General features: G+C 43.6%; 1 protein-coding gene across 1 annotated transcript in view; it reads right to left on the reverse strand.

Annotated features, from left to right (window-relative positions):
- Nucleotides 1–9,559, reverse strand: part of vil1.L (villin 1 L homeolog) — a 30,449-nt gene extending 20,890 nt beyond the window's left edge. Inside the window, exon 1 of the mRNA XM_041576001.1 lies at nt 9,457–9,559. The gene's annotated coding sequence lies outside the window, so the exon portion shown is untranslated. The remainder of the gene's footprint in view (nt 1–9,456) is intronic.
- Between the last annotated feature and the right edge of the window lie 220 nt (nt 9,560–9,779).

Here is a 9,779-nt window from a genome sequence, read left to right on the forward strand (position 1 = left end):
AACCTTAATAGAATAAATATCTGAAACAGGAGGGTGATTTAGACAAGCTGTTTGTTGACGGAATCTTGAGATCTACTATTCACAAGCTAAAGGTCTACTGGTAGATTACAATCTACCTTTTGGGCACACCTGCTTTACAGCTTCTGGGCTGCTCTCTTTCCAGTGGTCAAAAATGAATGGAAGGAGAGACTGTGTTGATCACCATGGGGCAAGTTAAGCAGTGTAAAGTGATATAATGCTTCTAGTGGTCAAATGTCCATGTTCCTACACTGTCCATAGAGATCTAGAGAGGCAAAGGCTTGTCCAACTGCCTTCACATGGGAACGAGACCAGCCTAAAAGCAGGAAGTACTAAATTGTGTAAATACTTAAGCAGGGATGTCACTTCAGAGAACGCAGTCACTGAGACAGCTGGTGGGTCCAGGAGCTATAAGGCACCCAGTGCGGTAGTGATGTGAAGGCTACTTGTGGGACCCGTGGGTTTACTCGTGGGTTGGTGGCGGTTCAGGCCACCCTCAGCACACCCTTTGCGGGTGACGGGTGGGTTCGCGTTGAGCTTTTCTTCCTGCTCCCCTGCCTTTTTTTGACATCATTGGTGGGGTGGGTTGGCACAGATCTATATATAAAGAGGCGGATGTGTGCAGGCAGGTTCAGGTAAAGTCTGGTGCAGGTCAAGTTTTTCTTGACCTGCACATCACTATAGTGAGGGAATAACAGATAAGCATTTTCAGTAAATTTTCAGTATAAGTTTATAACCTTTATTCCTAAAGTTTTGGTCACCCTAAAATGATTTTGTAGACACAGTAACTTCTAGTTACGCCACTGTAGTTAAGTACTTGAGTAAGACTGCATTCATTTAGTGGAGTCATGCAAATAAATCCCAATAGGCAGAGTGGAATATTCTGAGCACACATTCTCATGTTACTATCCAATAAAATCATATTTATGGAATATGACACCTATATGGAATATATAAACGGACATACAGTATACGAAAATGCCATATTTGCCTGTTATATCCCAGTACATTCCTTTTTTTCCCAGTGCCCACTTGCCAATATCACTTGCCCATATCCTGCCTGTATCCAGCCCATATCCCAGGATCACTTGATTCAGTTTTATTAGAAGAGGTTGGGCTGATACTTACTGTATATCTGGCAAAATATTAACCAGAACATATCATATTACCCAGGAAATTCACAGGCTTCTTATCTAACAGAAACAAACACAATCCAACCTATGAACTGAAATTTGCAAACAGGATGACGGCCCCGGATACCATTTTTTTTGAAGGTTTCAGGTACCAAAATATTCCGGATCCAGTTAAGTAAAACTTTAGGAGTTACTTTTTTGACCCTTAACCCTACATGCCAAATTTTATTTTGGGGTTGGAGTTGTAGAATTGGGGGGTGGGGGCACGCTGAGATTGCTCTGAGGAAGAGCAACTGAAGGAAGATTGCCTTTCTAAAGTATTTACTTTTAGGGATCTATTAATTAGGGTAGGAGAATGTTTGCTATACGTGTGTCTGACTTCTCCATTAGGGCTACTATAAATTATAAGGATATTAGAAGTCAATGAGGAGAGTTCTGTGACCATATAAAGGCACAAGGCTGCAGACTGAATTATACAGGGAACTCTGAGTATCACTCATGTATTATAAGGAATAATGTACCACCTACTGTAAATTATAAGGATATTAGAAGTCACTGAGGTATTCTGGTCTTCATTATTTTTTTTTTTTTATAGTTTTTGAATTATTTGCCTTCTTCTTCAGACTCTTTCCAGCTTTCAGATGGGGGTCACAGACCCCATTTAAAAACAAATGCTCTGCAAGGCTACACATTTAGGGGCAGATTTACTAAGGGTCGAAGTGAATTCGAGGGAAAAAAATTCGAAATTTTTTGAATACTTCGACCATCGAATAGGATACTACAACTTCGAATTTACTTAGACTTCGATTCGAAGTAAAAATCGTTCAACTATTCGACCATTCGATAATCGAAGTCCTGTCTCTTTAAAAAAACTTTGACTTCAATACTTCGCCAAAGTATCTAAAAAAATTGTTCAATCATACACTAAAAACGTTCGAATAGTTCGATTCAAACGATTTACTCGTTCGATCGAACGATTTTTATTCGATCGCAGTATTGCCAAATTTGCTGAAAAAACTTCGAATTTGATATTCAAATTCAAAGTTTTTTAATTCGATGGTTGAATTTCGAAGTTTTTTGTACTTCGAAATTCGACTCTTGATAAATCTGCCCCTTATTGTTATTGCTACTTTTTATTACTCATCTTTCTATTCAGGCCTCTCCTGTTAATATTTCCACCTCTTTTTCAAATCAATGCATGGTTGCTAGTGTAATTTGGACCCTAGCAACCAGTTTGCTAAAACTGCAAACTATAGAGCTGCTGAATAAAAAGCTAAATAACTCAAAAACCACAAATAATAAAAATTAAATCCAATTGCAAATTGTCTCAGAATATCACTCTCTACGTTGTACTAAAAGTTAATTTAAAGGTGGGGAAGCAGTGTGGCCGCATTTTTAGGGATCTCCCAGGGCTCCGTCCGGAAACATACCCCTGCCACCGGGCCCATACCACCCAGCACTCACCATCCTAGGTCCAGTTCGCCCCACAGACGATCCGCTGGCCCTCTCCAGCGAAAACGAGCGTCTGGGAGCATTTCCAGCCTGAGAACCGGCTGAGGCCTAGTGACGCGACTGGAGCCGCGGCCTCGCGTAGTTGCGATACCCAGCAAGGCCTGACCGCCGGCGCGGTCCTCTCTACAAACACCCGAGAGGCGCCGGGAAGAATCCAGCAGCACTGCTGGTGAACAGTACTGGGGGGTGAGTGAACTTGGAGCCCTGGGGGCCCTCCTTTTTGCAGCCTTTATAGCCCTCAATGCTGGCAACACAAATATAGAGGAACCTACAGGCACTCTGCAGCAATTCCATTACACAGGCCAGAATCTGCACAGGATCATCAGCTCTCTGCCAGCCTATGATCCGAACCCAGGACACATCTAGGGCCCTCCTCAGGCCTCTCATACTGCACTACCTGGCACTTTTTGGGGAGCAAGACACCCTCACCCCCTTTTGTGGTCACCTCTCTGTTATGATAAAGGCCCCAACAGGTGGTAGTGCCTGTCCACCAACATAAATGCTTTAAAATAAGCACTAGTCCCTGAGAGCCGTGCCCTGTCTGCTATCCTGACAACGCTGCCGTCTCTACTCTCATACTAAACCCATTGCTTTCTCCCACACGACTTCACTTCTACTTCATATACGTTGATCAGAGAGCATGGGCAAATAGGGACCAAAACCGAAACAGGACACTGCAGCCCGTCTTGAGCAATTTGCCCACAGTTCCCAACAGGCGACAAGTAAAGGAGGAAAAAGTGGCTCACCTCCTGCCTCCCCAATATCGGAACAAGCACCGCCAGAACCAACATTAGGTGAACTGATGGGGGCAATACTGGAAAACCGCACGACAGCCACTGCACAGCTTGAAGAACTAAAGATAGATGTATCATTGATACGGCAAGACCTACAGAATGTTTAGGGAGAGAACAACGGAGGTCGAAAACAGGGTCTCTACTCTAGAAGACCAAGTTTCTCCCCTGCAAAACACTATACGAGGATTACAGCAACAGCTCCAAACAGCACTAGATAAAACAGATGATTTGGAAAACAGACATAGGCGTAACAACGTCAGGATCGTTGGTCTACCAGAGAGGGTAGAGGGACAAACTCCTGAAAAATTTACCGAAACTTGGCTGAAAGAATTGTTTGGAGCCACAATATTTTCTGAAGTGTTCATAGTGGAAAGAGCTCACAGAGTCCCTGCTAGAGCTCCTCCACCAGGAGCTCCTCCGAGGCCCTTCTTACTGAAAGTCCTTAACTACAGGGACAGAGACGCTATTCTCAGAGCAGCTCGCCAAAAAGGGGACATACAATACAACACCCGTATCTCCTTCTATCCCGACTTCTCTATCGCAGTGCAAAAACAAAGAGCTACTTTTCAGGGAGTCAAGAGGCGTTTGCGGGAGGCGCAGATCCAGTATAATATGCTCTTCCCCGCTAAACTAAAGGTCCTAGATAGCGGACGCTCACATATTTTTGCAACACCATCAGAAGCAGACAGCTGGTTAGATGCAAGGGGTCCACGGAGACAAGCCCCCGACAACAGTCCGAGAAGAGACTGAAAAAGGCAATTTTAAGTCTTACTAACGACCCTTCAACAAAAAAATCACATGCTCCCCAGTGTCTACTGTAGACTTGGCTAAGCTATCTGCCTGATACTGAATTGGGGGGGAGAGACTTGCCACTCCCGGACCAACACGCAGATATTCTGTTCCATCTAGCTAGACAAGCAGCTGTAACAAGAAGTGTGACACCTGACTACATGAATCAAGTCCTCGGATTACTACCAAGCTGAGGGGCAAGACTACTTGATTATGGGGTGTGACATTTTCTTTTTTTTTTTAGGCAGTCCATTAGCCTACTCTATAACCGGGCCGGTAGGGACAACGGCTGTTCAAGTCCCTTTTGTTTATTTTCTTCTCCTTTCTAAATTTTTTTCTTTTCCTTCTTTGACTAGTTTAAGTTCTGGGTTTGAAGGGGCGCGCACCCCAGTAATGACCACTTCCAGGTCTTTTGTTATGGGTTCTAGACCCACCCATGTTTGGAGGGTGGGTAGGGAGGGATCCGGGGGGGTGTTAAAATTTTACTTATTTTCTGAAACGCTGAAATGCTTTATGTGTGTTATGTTAACTTTTATCTTCTTTCCTATTATGGTCACACTGGTCACTAGTATTGTACAGGTACTGAGGCCCCATCCGTTCACATATGTAGCTCTCCATGATCATGGCTACTTGTAATATAATCTCCTGGAATATCAGGGGGCTAAACTCCAAATTTAAGAGAAGCCTTATGCATAACTATATTAAGAAGCACGCACCCTCCATCCTTTTATTGCAAGAAACGCATCTGACAGGACAAAAAGTCCTTTCTCTGAAACGTCCATGGGTAGGATGGTCATACCATTCCACGTTCTCCAATCACGCCCGGGGAGTAACTATATTAATAAAAAAAAATACTGTATTCTCGCTGTCCCAAATAATTACGGACCATTATGGCCGATACATTATTCTTTATTGTACCCTCTATAACAAACCTTTGATTATAGTTAACCTATATATTCCGCCACCCTACTCTGGAACAGTTTTAGATATTGTTAATAACAAACTTGCAACTTTGCCACCAGCCCCAGTAAGTATATTAGGAGATTTCAACTCCATCATGGACCCCCAAATTGACCGCCTTAATGCACAAGGTACTAATCCCACTAAACTGGCTCAATGGGCAGAGGCCCTCCAATTGGTTGACACTTGGAGATGGAAACACCCGGGGCTGAGAGAATACTCCTGCCATTCTACCACACACCAATCGTTCTCGAGGATTGATTTAGCTTTAGTATCCTCAGATATTCTCCCTTACATTGACAAAGTGCAATTTCTGCCACGCATACTTTCTGACCATTCCCCACTTTTACTCTCCCTAAGATGGTCGACTCCAACGACTTCGAGATTGTGGAGACTCAGTCCTCTCTGGTTGACCAACGACCTAGTACAAACGGCCAATACTGACGGTTACTCTAATTATTGGGCCCATAATGCAAACTCAGCCCCACAAGCTATTCTTTGGGATGCCTCTAAGGCGGTTATGCGGGGGGCGCTAACAGCCGCAATATCACAGGCCCGTCGACAAGCCAGAGAAACCATAGAACGGGCAGAGGCAGAAGCCTATCAAGCTGAAACTGATCACATCACTAACCCTACACCAGAGAATTACTCAATTCTACTAGAGAAACATAATGCATTAGAACGACATAACACACTACTGACCAAAAAAGTCCTTCTCTACCAATCGCAGAGATACTTTGAACAGGGGGACAAGAACGGACGGCTTTTAGCATACTTTGCAAAGACACAATGCCTTACTACAGCTATACCGAACATAAAGTCAAACGGGGGTGACATGGTTAACGATCCCAAGCTCATAGTAGAGGAATTTGCAAACTATTATCATGGGCTGTACAGATCCACAGTGTCCCAATCCAGCACCACCCACCTACCCTTCCTAGACAACATCTCGATCCCAACCCTACATTCATATGACAAGGACAACCTAAATCGACCTATTACAATAGAAGAAGTAAAAGAAGCCATTGCCTCCCTCCCGACAAACAAAACACCGGGCATAGACGGTCTTCCCTCCAACTGGTACAAGGCCCTCTCAGAACAGCTGGCTCCCCAGTTGCTGGCTACCCTTCACGCCTCCTTTGATCTTGGCTCCCTGCCCCCTTCATTTAGTGAAGCACTTATAGTTGTGGTCTCTAAATCCGGTAAAGACCCTGACCAGTGCAGTTCATATCGGCCAATCTCCCTTATAAACACTGATGCCAAAATTCTCGCCAAAATCTTGGCCACAAGACTCCAACGCTATATAATAGACCTGATTCATCCCGATCAATCGGGATTTATGCCAGGTAGGGCCACGAATATTAACATTAGGAGATTGTATACTAACATTGAAACGCAACATGCCAATGTGGGGACAAGAGCAATAGCCTCCCTAGACTCAGCTAAGGCCTTTGACTCAATAGAATGGCCCTACCTATGGGAGACCCTTCGCAGGTTTAACCTGGGTGACCAATTCATTAAATGGATACAGATGCTTTATTATAGACCAACTGCACGGGTCAGGGTTAACGGCATGATATCAGATCCATTCCTACTGGAAAGAGGTACGCGACAGGGATGCCCGTTATCCCCATTTCTCTTTGCCTTAGCCATAGAACCTCTAGCCATAGCCATACGCGAATCTGAACAAATTGTAGGTCTCAAAATTGGCCCACTTACTGATAAGATCTCCCTGTACGCAGACGATCTTTTGATCTACTTGGCAGACACCCAGAACTCGCTAGCATCGCTGCTCAAAGTAGTGGAGCAATTCGGAGGTTTCTCTGGCCTCAAAATAAACTGGGATAAATCCATTCTCTTCCCAATTGACACTCAGGACCCCCCTAACGATCTCCCCCCAATGCTCCCCTTAAGTGGGTCCAGAAATTTAAATACCTTGGCCTCCACATACAAGCAAATCTATCAAACTACATACAAGAGAACCTTGATCCCATAATTTCAAAACTTGAATCTGATCTACTGGGTTGGGCTAATCTCCCCCTATCTTTGTGGGGGAGAATAAACCTGATCAAGATGATCTATCTACCGAAATTTCTATACCACCTCCATAATGCCCCCGTATACATTCCTAAATCAGTATTTAAAAAAATCAACCAATTGATACTTCCCTTTATATGGAACCGTAAGGTACCGAGAATTGCCTGGGAGAAATTGACAGCGGAGAGGGAGGATGGTGGACTCGCCTAACCCAACTTCCAGTTGTATTACATAGCGGCCCAAGTGTATTACCTGCACTGGTGGTATCATCCGGACCCATATAACCCAAATATGGCGCTACATGCAAATATAATAGGGTCACTGGAAGGACTTAAAAATCTTCCCCATCGGATAATCTCGGATGCCGGCAGTCTGCCATCCACCATCTCCACTCCTCATAGAGCCTGGACCCAAGTATTGAAAATATTTAAGAAAGGACCAATTCGGCTGAATCCACTATTACCATTATGGGGCAACTCCAACCTACTTCACTTCCGTAACCTAGAGGACTTCCTCTTCTGGCCAAGGAAGGGCATTAAATACCTGGGCGATCTTCTGCAAAACAGTACCTTCCCTTCACATACTGAACTACAAGCCAAATGCACCTCTCAGACCCTCCCACTTTTTCGATATTTCCAAATTCGACACACTTTTAAGGCCCAGTTTGGTACACTTTCTCCTGTCCTGGCCACAATGACAATTGAAGAAACCCTCATAGCTGAACAAACAGTTAAGTTGGTGTCCAGGCTATACAAAAACCTGCTAGCCAGTGTCCCCCCTCCTTTCCACACAGCTCAGGTATGGTGGAAGACTAACATTCCAGAGCTGTCCCAGGATGACTGGGAAGAGGCAACAGAAACTATGTATAAAAGCTTAATAGCAATAAGGGATAGGCTGATTCAATACAAGGTGTTTCATCAACTCTATATCACCCCGCTTAAACTAAAGGCAATGGGTAAGACGGACACTGACTCCTGCCCCAGATGTGGAACTCCAGTAGCCAATTTTCTACACATGATCTGGTCTTGCCCAGTGATAAATACTTACTGGTCGCAAGTAATGGCCTCGTTAGCGAACACACTCGAATTCCCAAATATACTCTCCCCCATTGTGTGTCTCCTGGGTGTAGTGGAACACCTTGTACCCACTGTCTGTGCGAGATTAAGGTTTAGAGCGTTATTATTCTATGCTAAAAAATGTGTGATTATGCACTGGATGGGACCTACCCCTCCCACAAAGGACTCCTGGATTAACCTTGTTGATTCAACTATACCCAAAATAAAGCTTACCCATGAAGCGAGAGGCACCGCAGATAAATTTCAAAAAATATGGAATCCTTGGTGGGAAATGGGACCGGGCGTGCAACCGAGAATTTATCATGCAACCGGATAATACTATATACTTACACTATACCTGTAATGTCTTCTGATGCTAACTTACCCTCAATCTACGCTGTACCTATTGAAAGCAAATAATTATGGACCAGTGACACATGTCTTAACTATGCACATGTTTGTGGATATATTACTTTTATTTTTTCTTGTTTGTAATGTTTATTAAAAGCAAATAAAACATAACCTTTAAAAAAAAAAGTTAATTTAAAGGTGAACAACCCCTTTAAGGGAAAATGTACTGCCTACTGTAAATTATATGGATATTAAAAGTCACTGAGGGGTTCTGTGACCATAAACAGATACAAGGCTGCAGGCTGAGTTATACAGGGAACTACGACTATCGCTTGTGTATTATAAGGGATAATGTACCCCCTACTGTAAATTATAAGGGTGAATTATAAAGGCCAAGGATCTTGTATTGTCAGAATATATATTTCTATTCCAGGACATGTCAGTTTCTGGGTGCCACTGGGCTTTCCTGAGCTTAGCATTCTCATAAGATTGTTAGCTACTCTGTACAAGTACTGTTTTCTTTGTGCTTGCATCTCCTTATTGCATTGCACCCACCCCAGAAACATTGCCCTTATGCCTCTTGCGGTTATCTCCTTTATGCATTATCATCTGTGGCTATTTATGCTTGTTAAGCACTGTGTACATTTCTAAGGTCAAATAGATAATTGCCTTTATGGCTTAAAAAGAAATATTTTAAAGTTACAATTCTGGTACTGATCTGGAACTTGGATGGTAAATATGTGGGTATAAATGGCAGCATTTCTGTAGGAGCCCCTTTAGGTCCCATAATCATGGCTACATGCTTACCTGTGTTAGGTGCTTGAATATTGCATCTTCTGTAAGTAAGGTGATGCCACATACAGACCAAGGCCTGACAAGACTCAGGCAGGCAGGGAGAGGTGCAGGATGATAGGTTCTTCTCTATCAAATGTAAAACGTTCCCAAGACTCAACTGAGATTTTTGGACAAGCAGCAGAGCAGAACTTCTTAGGAACAATCTATTCTGCATCACTGAGCACCTATCCCTAAAAGTGCTAATGAGGGGGCCGGGAGCAATTAGCCGGACTGGGCACAAAAGATGCTCATTAAGAGGAAATCAAAACAATGAGCACTTGTGCTCACTGGGATTT

The sequence above is a fragment of the Xenopus laevis genome, chromosome 9_10L (genome assembly GCF_017654675.1).
Source record: "Xenopus laevis strain J_2021 chromosome 9_10L, Xenopus_laevis_v10.1, whole genome shotgun sequence".
In the NCBI taxonomy this organism is placed as follows: domain Eukaryota; kingdom Metazoa; phylum Chordata; class Amphibia; order Anura; family Pipidae; genus Xenopus; species Xenopus laevis.